The following is a 15722-nucleotide window of genomic DNA, read 5'->3' as shown; positions in this document are numbered from 1 at the left end:
CTTGAAAAACAGTTTGTCAGTTTCTTTTAAAATATACATGTGGGGCACCTGGGTGGCTCAGTTGGTCAAGCATCCACCTTCGGCTTGGGTCATGATCTCAGGGTTCTGGGATGGAGCCCCACGTCTGGCTCCCTCCCTGCTCAACGGAGGGTCAGCTTCTCCCTCTCCCTCTGCCCCTCCCTGCCCCGCTTGTGTTCTCTCTCTTTCTCAAATAAGTAAATAAAATTTTTAAAAAATAATAAATAAAAATATACATGCACATACCATACAACTCAACAATTGTACCCCTGCACATTTATCCCAGAGAAATGAAAACTTACATTCACACAAAAACCTATACAATAATGTTCACAGCAGCTTTATTTGTAATAGGCAAAAACTGGAAATGACCAGGCACCCGGGTGGCTCAGTTGGTTAAGCGACTGCCTTAGGCTCAGGTCACGATCCTGGAGTCCTGGGATCGAGTCCCACATCGGGCTCCCTGCTCAGCAGGGAGTCTGCTTCTCCCTCTCACCCTCCCCCCTCTCACGCTCTCTCTCATTCTTTCTCGCTCAAATAAATAAAATCTTAAAAAAAAAAAATTGGAAATGACCCAGATATCCTTTAATGGGTGAATGGAATGGTTAAACTGTGGTACATCCAGACCATAGACTACTACTCAGCAAAAAAAAAAAAAAAAAAAAAAAAAAGGAAAGAAAGAAAGAAAGAAGTAAAGAAACGAACTATTGGTACATACAGCAACCAGGATAAATCTCTAGAGAATTATGCTGAGTTTAAAAAGCCAATTCTAAAAGGTTACATACTGTTTGATTCTATTTATATAACATTCTTGAAATGACAAATTATGTAAACAGAAAACAGCATAGTAGTTGCCAGAGGTTAAATGGGGTGGGGAGAGACATGGATGTGGCCACAAAAGGTCAACATGAGGGATTTTTGTGGTGATGTGTCTTGACTGTACCAATGTTACAATGATGATGATATTGTACCATAGTTTTATAAGATGTTACCAACGGAGTGTTCTAGGGACAGGGTACAAATCATCTTTCTGCATTATTTCTTACAACTGCATGGGAATCCAGTTATCTCAAAATAAAGTTTAATTAATAAAAAGAAGTCTAACTGAAAAGCAGGGCAAGGAGAACTTTTATTGTATATTCAAATAATTCTGTTAGGGGCTGCTCTAGTACACAAGTACCATGGAGGAAGCCATGGTAATATTCACTTTGCAGTGAAAAGACTATGGGCTTTCTCATTAAAGACCTTGGATCAAATATAGCTTACTACCTATCGGCTGTGTGACCTTAGACAGTCTGAGTTTATGTGTTCTCACCTATAAAACATCATTTTTTTTAAGGCTCCAGTGAGGTATTATCTTAATTAGATACATAAAACACCATGTACTTCACACCCTTGGTACCGTGCCTTCCACAGAGTAAGTACTCTGATGCTAGCTATTGTGAAGTAGAAAGAATCAGAGCAATTATCTAGCAAGCAACTGTTTCTTCTGTCCCTTGGATTAAACTTGATAAGTGATTATGAAACAGATCTAAAACAAGGTATAAAGGGGATATAGAATCCCAACTAAGCAAATACCCATTAACAAAAGTGTGTATGTGATTTTTAAAAATGGTCTAATAACTTTTCTTCATTTTTAAAGTAGGATGTGATTACAGAGACTGGAAAATTTAAAAAGACACAGATAATGCAATCATGATTATAGAATAACTTTGTCAACATGATGATTAATCTTATTTTTTATATGCATATATTTTAGAATCTGATATTATGCTGTTTATACACAATTTTCAAACCTACTTTGTAATTGCATGACTATTTTTCCATGTCATTAAATATCTTAAAACATCTTTTGCAGTGTTGCTTTAATTAGAGCCCATATATTAACTATGTACCACCAGACATGTTAGTTAATTCCAATTTCTTTCTATTGTAGAAACTAATAGAAAAACTCTATTTACATAAAACTTTGTCTAAGTTGACTATTGATATAGTCAGTAGTCTATAGAGGGGGTATTGAGGAAAAGAATACACTCTAAAATTCTTGATTTGCCTGCCAAATCCCTCAGAAAAGAATGAGGCAGGATTTTTAAGAAGTTGCTTTTCTGGAAGAAAGCATTTGCACTCCTTGAATTAATTTCACTCTGACCAACATAAATTAATGCTCTTTGAAGTAGAAGTAATGGAAACTTTGGGAGAAAGCAAAAACACCCCAGAATCTATTACAACCAAAGAAAAGCATGTCAAGCACATTGAAAAGTATGCCAGACATTAGGAAGGTTTATTTCAAAGCAGTCAGAACATTCAAATGCCACACCGTCTATTATTGTGAAAGATGGTTGGGGCTGATAGCAAACTCGGACTGAACTCTGGCACCCGAATCATTTGGGAGTAACGGAGGAAAGAAAAAGGGGAAACATGTACATAAATTCAACAACGCAGATTATAGATTCAGGGAACAGGTGTACAACCAAAAACAATAAGGGATTGCATCAGAAAGTCAGTCAAAATTAGGTTTGCAAAAGAAGAGAGCAAAAAGACTGGATAGACCCCAATGCTTGAAGAATATGATCTTAAAAAAAAAAAATCATCCAGCGAAAGGAGGCAGAACTGCTTAATTCTGCTTTCATTTCTTCTTCATAAAGGAGAATAATCTTTACTCTAAGGTAGAACACTATTAATAGGAAGTTGAAGTCCAAGATGGATGGAGTGAAGTGATAACTAAGGAAGGAAAATTCACATTGCAAAATGTCACAGAATAGGGTAGTTAACCTGACAAGCAGTATTTTGTGGAAAAGAAAGAAGGTAGTTCTGAATTTTTATGTTGAGAAAACATGATGCAAGAGAGAAACAGTACCTTTGCTGGGAAGATGATATAACTACTAGCTACATTTCGGATTTATTTGTAGAGATTTTAAACACTTAGATGTACAGGCTCCATTCAAGCACAGTCAATTAGAATGTCCTTATTGGTTGGGGGATGGGCATCTGCATATCAGCAGCACAATTGCTCTTCAGTGAACTAGTTTTTAGTAAACCAGGATCATGAACCCTACACATTTAAGAAGACTCCCATCAAATGTTAGCTTTGGCATCTGAAAGGATGAACCCTCAGTTAATTACCTTTACTTTATCGCCAGAAACTGTCAATGACAAATAGGTAACACAAGATACATGGATTACTGATGTATACTGCATGATTATGTTCTCTTAAGACTCGGATAAGGTCAGTTACTTTCTCAAACTAGAAGAACCTTCTCATTAACTTTGTAGTCTTCACTGATGTCGGACATTGGTGCTCTGCTCCTCCATGACTCCTACAATTGATCTCTAATTAAGATATAGTTACCGAACCAGATTTTTCTGGATTCATGGTATTTTCACTGTTATTTTAAGCTTCCAACCCCATAGAATTTATGCTAAAGCCAAGCTAAAGAATTATCTCTCATCTCCACATACATATTTTTTCTCTGATCAGGCCTGCCAGAAGTGAGGCAGGGAGGCCACGGAGGAAGGAGGCCACTTTGTTCTATTCTAGCCTGACTGCAAAAACCAAGGGAGCATACAAGAAAGATAACAGTCTAATCCTACTGATCTTCCAGAAAGAGAGTCCCAAGACCAATAATTAGATTCTATACAATGATGAAAATCATGGATTGGTAGGAAAGGTGTTTTTCTAATTTCAATGGATCTTTGCTTTTTTCTTTGAAACTATAAATTTCTTAAGTCACGAAGCTATGCAGATCGTCACAGGCAAAATCAAAATTATAAGTAAGTGATATCTATTGCTGCACAAGACTAAAATAAGAATTTTATATTTACTGATAGGTCAAAGCTAAGTTTCCAATAAGGATTTCATTCGTGATACAGCTTTGTACCGAGTTGTGCTAGTCCCCAAGCCAATTTATTTTAAATGGTGGATTTTCTTATCTTCCCAACTCATTTTAGTTTGGAGAAACTGCCTTCACTCTGATGCCTCTGAGTTCTCCAGACAATATCACAAATTAGCTAGCTCTTCACGTATAAATCACACAGAGATTAAACAAACTCCAGGGTAATTTGACACATAGCCATAAATCGTATTTCGGTTCAGTCTCATTCATTTCCCTCTTGTTTCTTCTGATACTTTGTATTTTAACTACTGTGTAGATACAGATTAACTATTTTAAGCAATTTTATTATCTAATATTCTTCATTTACTTTTTGGTAATATTTTTAAAGGGAGATAGGAGTGAGGAAAGGTTAGAGAGTTGTTCTGAATGTCCTTCTGGATAGAGCACTGCCATTCTTCCCAATTCTCTTACAGTTCTCTTACAGTGGTAAACACACTGCACTTCAATACACCGAAGATGTCCTAACGAAGTCATTCATTACTTACTAAGGCTGTGTAATTGCTTTTGGATGGGAACTCATTCCCTAATTCCCAGTTTAGAAAGGCCATTTTCAGGAGGCAAGTTAGGATTTTATTATTTTGGAATTCTATGTCAGGCCATAGTCGAAGTGTTTATTAACAACCTCAGAAAAAAAAAAAAAAAAAAAGAAGAATCCTGAAATAGCTCCCTATGGCTTATTTGGATAATTCCTGGTTTTCGTCAATCTGGATTTCATTGAGATGAGGGAGCAAAGAAAACTTAACTCTTATAGTACAACTTGAACCATATGAACTTGTAATTTCATTGTCCTACATTGTACACTATTATATGTTAGTTTTGCTCCCAGGTTTAAGGGAGGAACAGTTAATTGAGTGCCTATTAAGCCCCTGTGCCCCTCATGTGCCAGGTGCAGGGGAACAAGGAAGACTGAAACGGAAGTAGACAGGCAGTTACAACACAAGCTGAGGAGTGTTATGAAGAGCAGAAATCCAGGAAGCTAGAAATGGCAACAAATTAAACTGCAGGTTTTCTTTCTTTTTTTTTTTAAGATTTTATTTATTTATTTATTTGACAGAGAGAGAGAGAGAGCGCACAAGCAGGGGGGAGGGGCAGAGGGAAAGGGAGAAGCAGGCTCCATGCTGAGCAAGGACACCCCCCGCCCCAACGAGGAGCTCGATCCTAGGACCCCGGAATCATGACCTGAGCCAAAGGCAGATGCCCAACCAACTGAGCCACCCAGGCACCCTAAGCTGCAGGTTTTCTAAGTCTTCCTTACAGGAACCTGTTGACCGGTTGTGGTGCTTTAAAAAAAAAAAAGTCACAAAATTATGTCATTGCTCCCCTCAAAAGGTGGGGTGGTTTTGTCCCCTTATCATGGCACTGGGTGGGCTTGTGACTACTTTGACCAATACAATACTGTTGAGGCTGGATCATAAAAAGTGTTTTTTGTTTGCTAGAACACTTATGCTTGGAGCCCTAAGCTACCCTATAAGAAGTCTGACTACTCTGAGGTCATCATGTGGCGAAGAAGCCAAGCCACATGGAGAGGCCATGTGTAGACCCTCTAGGTGGCAGTCCTAATCTTCACACCCTCCCAGCGCAGCTGCCCACATGAGTGAACAAGTGTTTAGAGGAATCCAGCTCCCAAGCATGGAGTCACCCTAGCCTTGGAGTTGTTTCTTTTCCTTTAGTGCCCACGGTTCTTGGTCATGCAGCTTAGAAGAATCAAGAGGTAGACCAGATGAAGAGTGGTGGGCAGCAAAGCAAAGTTTATTGTGCTATAGTAAAGTTTATTGAGCTCCCAAAGAGGGAGGAGACCCGAGAGAGTTGCCAGAGGAGGTTCTAAGTCTAGGGGGTTTTATGGGCTTGTTGGTGGGCTGTTTTAATCTAATTAGCCCTCCCTGCTCCTGTCATCCAATCAGGTTTTTGTCATCTATCTATCATGTGGGAAAAGGTGGAGGCTCCTTTCCTCTTAGGGCGGGGCTCTTGTCCCTGCCTGCCTTTTTTTCTAACTATCAGAGTCTTCCTAGCTGAGTCCCTAAGCATTACAAAGACAAGCCGTGCTTAATATGCTGTATTTGAGTTCCTGGCTCATAGAATCTACTATCAAAAGAAAATTCGAAGAGTTTTACTTGATGTGAATATTTTATTGAGTGAGAAACACACTGTTCACAAACAGGAGACTTTAAAACTGAAAGTGGTATTGTTAGGTAGAAGCTAGATCTGTGCAGTGGAAGGAACACCCTGAGGAACTTCATTCATTGACCTGAAAGATGAGAGAGCCCCAAGTCCTTGAGGGGAGAATGATTAGAGTAGGCATTTGGTTAGACAGAAGCTGGAGGCAAGGACAAAGATAAACATTAGAAGCCTGAGGGCACAACATCCTGACCTTGTAGTTTCCCAGACCTTGGAGCTGACAAATCAGGAGCCATGGGTGCAAAGTATGCACTCTCCCCTTCCACCTCTGCCCCAGTGTAACTCCTAGACTCATTATAATACAGTTACTTTGTGGTTACAGCTCCCTCCCCCATCCCATGGGAAAAGGCTGCCATGACAGTTCTGGTATAAACGTTATAGGGTCAAAAACTACCCTCCCAACCTGTGGGAAGAGTTCCCCAAATGCTTGGAAGCAGCCCCCATTAGAGACCACCCTGTCCACGATGAAGGACCCCACTCACGTAAAAGAAAAGGATCCCTGTGGCCTCAGGACAGTCGCCACCTCTGAGCCTACCCACTCTCTCCTACCTTGAAGTGTACTTCCTTAATAAACTGCTTTGTGCTTGCTACTTTCCTTTTGGCTGTCTTTATTCGAATGTGGATTTTCACGTAAATCTTTCCTGGCAAATCCAAGAACTGAGACCTCCATTCACACAATGCAGTAACAGTATGAAGCTCAGGTCTCAGAGTTACAGCTCAGTTTACAAAGCGTGAATGAGAAAGTACATTGTTTTCTGTTGTGATTGGTTACTAGCAACTTACATTCCATTTAGGGTAGAAGCACTGTATAATCTTACTTATCTATAGCTCTTTGGAAGCTTAAGTTCTGTTAGAAAGCTTAAGGTCAGAGTCAGTGATATGGGAAATGAAGGCAGAAGGAAATGTTAAATGTCCTTATCCCTGCAGCCCATTGACAAATACTTGAGATAGGCAGATTATAACCTTCCTCCTGGATCCTGTGAGTCTTATTTAGCATATGAAAGTCTTTTTGGAACTTCCCTTTAATAAAACCACCATTTTGCTCCTCAGCCAACACACTGTCATTCGGAAACTACATCATTTGGCGCCATGTTGGGTGCCACATTGGGCCACACTGGGCACCAAATGATGTAGTTTTTGAATGTCAGTGTGTTGGCGAGGTTGGTGGGGTCTGAAGCCAACAGCCAAGAAAAACTTGAGATGTCTTCAGTTGGTGGTTTTATTAAAGCCCGGGGGACAGGACCCGTGGGCAGAAAGAGCTGCTGTCTGCTGTTCCTTGCTGCCTCAGGATTATGAGGAGCAAGTGATTACATACCTTGGGGTTGGGAGAAGTCATATTAAGGGCCACACCTGCTGCCTTTCTTGTTTGTCAGGACAACAATTAGCATTAAATCTCAGCTTAACACAGCTGGAGATGTGCTGAGCCCTACAAGGGAGGAAAGAGACTATACCCTAAAGAATTATATGAATGAACTGGCATATGATAGGAAGAATCAGGATATTACTCCTGAAGTAGATTTTGAAAGTTCTTTTTTTTTTTAAAGGTTTATTTGAGAGAGAGAGAGAGGGTGTGCATGTGCCAATGAGGGGAGGAGCAGAGGGGGGACGGAGAGGAAGAGGGAAAGAATCCTAAGTGGACTCCACACTGAGCACAGAGCCCAACCCTGGGCTTGATCCCACAACCGATGAGATCATGACCTGAGCCAACCAAGAGTTGGATGCTCAACCAATTGAGCCACCCAGGTGCCCTGATTTTGAAAGTTCTTGATTGGTTGGGACAGAATGTACAACTGAAAAAGCCAGAATTCATTGACTTGGGGACACTTTATTAAGACTCAGGATTGAAAAGCCCAGCAAGGACCCAGAGGATATGTAAATTCACAACTGGGGTAGCTCCTAGAAGCTCGGGTAGCTCTCAGTAAAGTAGAAATGTCCAAATTTTCCTAGCAGAAAACAAATGAAGGAATTAAGTAGCTAAAGGAAATGAACATGTGGTATGGATACATAAGGCCAGAAGACTCACCAGAAGATTATGTTCCAGAGGAGGACCCAGATAGCACACAGTTCACTTAGGCCATCAGGAAGGCACTGGTAAGAAGGAAACCAGCACCACTGAAAAATTCTGTGATGACTTTCCTCTACAGGCCAGAAATGCTGGTACTAGAAACAGTTGTATAAACTGGGCTGGTTAGTATCCCTGGAGATGATGGGGCCTTGAAGTAATAGAGGCCAGATGGCAGCACTTGTCCATCAGGAGCTAGGAGGCTGTAATTACCATAATGACTGGCAAGACCGCGGGGCAGCCAAGGCTGCTTGACCCACAGGGAGTTATAGAGATGGCTAATAGAGCATAGTGTCTCTCGGGGCAAAACAGATGGACAGCTAACAAGGGTGTTGCTTAACATTACAATCAAATAAGAACAGAGGAGCAGGATGCTGAGACTTGTTGCCCAACAAAGTCACAATCACTTAAATAAATGTTTCAACCAGGTAGTTAAGGATTAGTGAACGAAGTTAGTTACTGCCAGGTCGAGAGGCACAATCTTAAATCACAGGGAAATAATTTAATTAACTTTATTTAATTTAGTAATTTAAGACTCAAACTTGAACCTAATCACAAACAACCTAGTCTGAAAACTATGGGCTTAATATACTCCTTATTGTGATGACTATAGGGTTCACCATGTCTGTCTCATGTTAGGAAGAACCATCCTGGCCACAGGCAGCCAACCTAGTTTTGAGTTCTAGTCAGAGATCTGTAGGCTGTAGGTGATCAGAATATGATACACAAAAATACGTGACTTTGGCATAAGGCTTATTTTGAACCGAAGACAACTGAGAAATAGCAGAGGCCAAAAAAAGGCTCTCTGCCTTCCCTCACATTTCCCTAAAATCAAATTGAGACTCTCAATCACTGAAGACTCTTACAAGCCCAGAAAGAGCACTGAGAGAAATTGGTATGACATGCCTTACCAAAACAACCCTTATCTGCCATCAGTTTCCCCCATATATTTACCTTGGAAGCCTAAAACCCTTTTCCTTTGTTTTGTCACTTCCTTACAAATTTGTTGTTCTTTATTAGGATGTTATGTAAGCCCAAGTTCTAATCACCTCTTTGAGTTACTCATTACTGAGTTTCTCTCGCATGGATGCTCATGACACATGTTAATAAATTGTTTTTCTCTTGTTAATCTGCCTTTTGTCAGTCTAATTTGTAGGGCCACAGCCAAAGAATCTAGAAGGGTAGAGGAAAAGGTTTTTTTTCAACTTCAACTTGTCAGATGCTTTATTTGGGTCATTATTTATTGAGCCAGTAACCTCAACTTGTTTGAGATGATAAAATAATTCCCTTAGTAGAAGCAGATATACCAGGAAATGAGTGAAATTATGCTCAGGGAACCTCACTTGCATTGCCCCTTTTAAGGTCCCATAGCTGATTTTGCAATCAAAATTTCGTATTTTTCACTCCCCACAAATTGCATAAACTTCAGGCCCCACAAAGCCTGGAACTGTCCCATCAGGCTTGTATGGCAGGCTGAGAAATTTGGATACTGTCACAAATGCAAATCCACATACAGATATCGGGTAAGACAGCAACATGTCCATATTTGCATTTTAGAAAGATTACTCTGAGAACAATGTAGACAAAAGTGTGAAAATGGACCAGATCTGCAGGGAAAACTATAAGGAAGCCATCATTGTATTCCAAGCAAGAATAAAGACCTTTTTCTTCTTACTTTATAAAAGGACTTGGTGTTTCCTTTGAAAGAACAAGATCCTCTGGGGCATTTCTAATTTTACTTATAAAAGCTTCTGCTTCCCATTTCAGAAGTATTATTCTTCCTCCAAGAAGCTGAGGAGATTCAAATCTATTGCAGTGTAACAGTCTGTCCTTGCCTTCAGAAAGTAAAATATGGTATTTTCATACTCAACAGTGCTAAATTACTAGCATAAGGAAAATAGCAAGAATTTGTGTTTTAAAATTGACTGTCAGTTTAAAAATTGAAAATAGAACAGTTTTCAGAAACCTGTTTAATCTAATAAGAGATTCAAATAGAGCATACACTATATCCCTGGATGGTAAACTATTATTAAAAATATCCTAAGAGTACACATTTTAACATTAAACAATATTCTTCATCCAGAAGAATAAATACATGATAATCAAGGTTGAGAAAGGTGACTTGTTCTATTAGAGAGTAAATCTTATTTTAAAGCCATGAAAACAAAAACAGTTTTAGAGGCATGAGAATAAGCAAAGAGAAGTCTGTTCAAAGTTTGGACTCTGGAAATGGACCAATTAAGTATAAACATGTCACAATAAGGAAAAAAATGGGCTGGTAAGTGAATAGTCATTTTTTCACAGCACTATGAATGAAGGGGAAATCATCAAGTCCACTCCATGGGGGAACTGTGGGAAAGATCTCCCCTTCTTCCTTGGGGCCAGACAACCACACAGTCTATGTACCATCAATTGTCTACTCTTCCTCAGAAAGATACTATGAAAAATCCTACTCTGCCTTGGAGTACTGGGGAGAAGGAAGAAAAGTTTTACACTAACTTTATGAATATTCCTTTGAATTCTGCAGCTATAGATACACACACACACTGGGTGTGTAGATCAAGCACAAAGACTTACTGAAAATTATAAGCTGCTAAAAAGTCATAGAAATAGTCTTTAGTATATGCTCTTGATTCAGGACTATTTGGGGATGATTTCTTTGGGATTTACTTAAACACATTCCAATTTGAATTCTTAGCAAATGGGCCACAGGTGCATATTCTTCTCCAGATTCTGAAAATATCTGATTATATATGACAGACTCCTTGCTAAAGTTCCTAGGCAAAGAGAGTTAGCTCATGCCCCTGCACATGTAAGCAAAAGGCCAACAGGCATCAGCCCCCACGTTAGACACAAAGGAGAGGAGCCATCACCTTTGCTCTGCAGTTTGGCTCCCCAGGCCAGAGATCCATCACAGTCATATTGGTTCTCCTACTAGTGTCCCCTTACTAACGCTTCCCAACCCTTCAGATCCTAGGAGAAAAATGGTATTAGAGAGAAAGAGAAAGTATCATTGGCTATGGGGGGTACAGAGGAGTCCAACCCAACTCTGTCTTGTGGAGGGGCAGAATGAAAGAAGTCTAGAGAGCCTTTTTTGAAAACACACTCTTCTATATCATAGGTTGCACCTGTCAATTGACATGTGCATCCTGCTTTAGGGTAGGAGATATTTCAGCACAGACACCGGGCTTGTAAGCCTGTGTATCGCTATGCCCACACATAGTGCCTAACACATTATATGTACTCAAATATTTGCCATGCAAAAAAATTCTAGAAAATACTCTCTGTGGCTGTCAAAAGCAAAACACTGATCTTTGGATCTATTAGTTTGGGCTGTCACATTCACACCTTCAGAAAGAAAAAAAAATATTCTCTCATTATCAAAATCTTACTAGATGCAAAGACAGAATGGATTTCTTGTTACATTCATGAAGCAAAACATGTAGATACAGAGTAGAAATGATCTCTACTAAATAGCTAGGAATAAAAATAAGGCAATTGGATTCAATGTTTTATTATCATGTAATGGTTTGGGCACCAGGTTCCAAAAACCCATGACAAGGTGCCAATAACCATTTGAGAAACTGGTTGTCAGAAAAGCTGGTGTACTATGCATTGAGAGGCAGAGTTGTACCATGAAGGTGTAGCATTTGGCAGATTTTGCTTTTATTAGGCTCTAGAGAGCCCCATTAAGAAAGCTTGTTGTTAGGACATTTATTGTTTACTCTCTGCTTGAGTTTAATTTTTACTTGGGGGAAAATGCCATCTCAGCCTGTAAAATAAATGGACTTTTCTTAATCTAGCCCTTAAAGAATAAACATTTCTATTTAACCTTCAAAATTCTGAAAAATCAGATCAATCCTTCTTGTTGGTACGATGGAATAGGACACTTATTTAAAAACTACTCTGTTTCAATATTTTCAGTTACTTATCTGCCATTTTCCTATCTGACTGTTTATACTACAGCTGGTCAATAAGTTATACCTTTAGCAGCCTTACTTTTTTGAAAACCTTAAGACCATCTTCACTACTTCAGTTTATATTCCACATAAAGAAATTCTAAAGTGTTGCATTTTAATGTCAGCTATTGTAGTAAAAGCTGCTGGTGCCTACCCAGATCCTTTTTTACCAGGATGATGTTCCCATCCCCCAGTCGCTATAAACACTGACCACTCAGTCTTCACAGCTGTATCCTTCTCCAGAAAATTACCTTTGGCCAAAAGAAGCTACCTCACCCAGAGATGTCTGGGAGAGCCCATAGCCAATGACACAGTAAGACAGGCATATAAAGGCATTTTCTTGCCTTAAAGTGGGGCATCTCTGTGGTGCCATTCATGCCCTAGAGAACATCTCATGGTACCTGTTACAAAGTGCTGTTGAATTTCTCTTCTAATATCTAAGTATCATTTTTTAACTATTTCAACTTTCACTCATCTCAGTTCAGGACCATCTCTCATCTGACTATTCAAATTGCCTTCTGAATCAATATTCACCTTCCTATAGTCCCTTCTCTACAATATTGCTGGAACATTCCAAGATATGAATCTAATCTTCTGCTCCCCCTCTTCCAACACACACACACCCCTACTTATACCCTTCATTAACTATCCCCATCACTTACACAGAGGTAATAAACTGAACTCAGTTCATACATGCACTATGTTTCTCTCTCAAGAAAATGAGACCATGAAGCAAAGCAAAGCCTTGAAATGTGTACAATATAATTGTGTGGCATTTATTTACCTTGAGAACCAAAGTTAGCTAAAGCAGTTAACTATGATCTTAATGGAGTTAGAAGACTTCCATCAGTACAGAAGAACTAGAAAATGAAGTAAACCCCAGGGAATGGGTTACAAAACCACTTCCTTTTCTAGGTTAGGGAGTCTGTATAGCAACTTAGGACTTAGTGTGTCCCACTGGTGTTTTGGGCAAGAATGTCTCCTACCTCTATCCCAGGAATCTCTTGGTACATTGCATGGGAAACTTCACAGGTTCTGGTTGGGATGATGATTGGTTCCCAGGTGGGTGAGTATATTTTAATCCTGGAAAACTGCAACACTAAATACACTAAGGATGAAAGTCAAACCCACAATAATAATAATTATGCTAAAGAATAATTTGTACCTGTTTGATATTTAAGTATCTAATGTCTGAAAATTTAGCCCATCAGAGAAACAGACTGATTTGTGATCCCAGTTTATAATATGCAATTGTGTAACTGATTTAGACTTGGTTTTACATTGAAATTGGTTTACAAACAGTACTGTAATACTTAACAGAATATATTTCCCTCCCCTCCCACCATTTTTTTTAAACTTTAAATTCAGTAGATTTTACAGTATCTGGAATGGTTTGTCAGACAATGTTAAAACAAATATAAGTTTATGAACAGTTTAAAAACCTCTATAGAAATTTAAGTTGTAAATGCCCCCCTTAACTTGACTATAACAAATTTCCTACATTTATAAATTGAATAAGATTGAAAATCAAAATAAAAGTTAAGAACGAGGCTTCTCAATTTTGAACTTCAATGCATTAATACCTTTAACAGCTAAAGTAGCCCCTGAAGTAATATTTGTGTGTAGAGAGGTCATCCTCAAGAGGGCCTCACATTGACATACAAATCCAGGTTTAGATCCTTACAACATAATACATGACAAAATTGGGTCAAATTCCTAAATGACAAAAATGCCCCCTCCTTGAGATAGTACATGAGTTTTCTAGGTGACCACAGTCTTCCCCACTGCTCCCCACCCCACCCCACCTGACCCCCGACATCGCTTAGTCACTCATTTACCCTTACATTCCTGGTCCTTATAAAATCATTTCCCATTTCAACCCATGCATCTAGAGAAGTGGTTCTCAACCAGGGGTGATATTGTCCCCCAAGACCCAGTTGGCAAAGTCTGGAGACATTTTTTTGAAGATTTATGTATTTATTTATTTGAGAGAGAAAGAGAGCATGCAAGCAGGGGTGGGGAGGGGGGGGGAGGAACAGAGGGAAAGGGAGAGAGAGAATTCTCAAGCAGACTCCCCACTGAGCACGGAGCCCAACATGGGGCTCGATCCCAGGACCCTGAGATCATGACCTGAGCCAAAACCAAGAGTCAGATGCTCAACCAACTGAGCCACCAAAGCACCCCTGGAGACATTTTTATTACAACTATGGGTGGATGCTACTAGTATCTAGAGGGTAGAGGCCAGGGATGCCGTGAAACATCCTACAATGTATAGAGCAGTACCCAACCAGAGAGAATTATCCAGCCTAAAATGCCAATCGTGTTAAAGGCCAAGAAATCCTGACCTAGAAGAAAATATCTAAAATCCTTCAACATGGCCCAGAGGATTTATGATGACCTTTGTATATTCTGGAGACTAATCCATTGACATTAAATGGGCCACAAATATCTTTTTTCTTCATTGTTTATATAGTTCTCTTTTTTATCTAAGTTCATAAATTTAATGAGTTTCTCTTTCCTTTAAAATTTGTTTTTTATTTCCTTCAAGGTATCCTTCCCTACATTAAGGTTAAAGATACTCTTTTGTTCCCTTCTAAACATCCTTTAAGTATTTCACATTTACATCTTCAATCCAACTGGAATTTATGTGTTGGAATTCAGAGATGTAATTTTGTTTCCATATGGATAACCCATAAATTCAAGAGCATTTACTGACTAGCTCATCCTTCTCCACTAACTGGTAACACCAATTTTGTCATATACTGAATTTCCAAATAAATTCTCACCTGTTTCCAGACTTTCTATTTTCTATTTATTACTGTGATGTCATTATTTTAAGTTACACTTTGATTAGGAGACCGCTATCTGATATCATGGTTCCTTCCCCAGTCTTCTTCAAATTTACTTTTACATATGATTTTCAGTATCAGCCCTCTTGTAATTTTATTGAAAATTGCATTGAGTTTAAAGATTGGGCAAAGATAATTTTTCTCATTCATGAACATCGTATCCGTATTTGGATTTTTCTATGACTTTCAGTAAAGTTTAATGATTTCTCCATAATGATAATGATAGACTTATTCCTGTGTTCTATATATGGCTTATTTTTGAGGTTTTTGTTCTTCTAGTAACTTTTCTTTAGTTTGGATCTCGTTGTAGAAGGCAAACTTGCTGTCTCTTGGAATTTTTTACTTAATCATATCACCTGCAACAGTTTCTTCTGCAATACTTACTAATTTTTATCCAGTGTGCTGGCTCTGATCTCTAGTACAGTTTAGAAGAGTGAGTGTCTTCATCTCGGTCTTGACTTTAAAAGACATTTCCTCTAATGCTTCACATTTAAACATGACTTTTTCTTTTTAGATATTTGGCAGATACTTTCTATTAGGCTAAGAAGGTTTTTTCAATTAGTGGTTTTCTAAGTTTTTAACATCTTGAAGCCATTTATAACACAAAGCAGGTTTGTTCTTTAAGCATGCCCAGTCTTGAAGGACTTATTCTTATATTCGGAGTTGCAGCTGGAAAGCCTTCCTCCATCTTTGAACCTGCCTCCTTTTTACTGCTGGCCTTGCTCAGCGTCTTTCGGGAAATCCATTTAGTTTAAACCTCCCTTTG

Source organism: Mirounga angustirostris, unplaced genomic scaffold (assembly GCF_029215605.1).
Source record: "Mirounga angustirostris isolate CCGP_5_RB_7025 unplaced genomic scaffold, mMirAng1.0.hap1 SCAF_1, whole genome shotgun sequence".
Lineage (NCBI taxonomy): Eukaryota > Metazoa > Chordata > Mammalia > Carnivora > Phocidae > Mirounga > Mirounga angustirostris.
Note: the sequence above shows the minus strand (reverse complement) of the source record.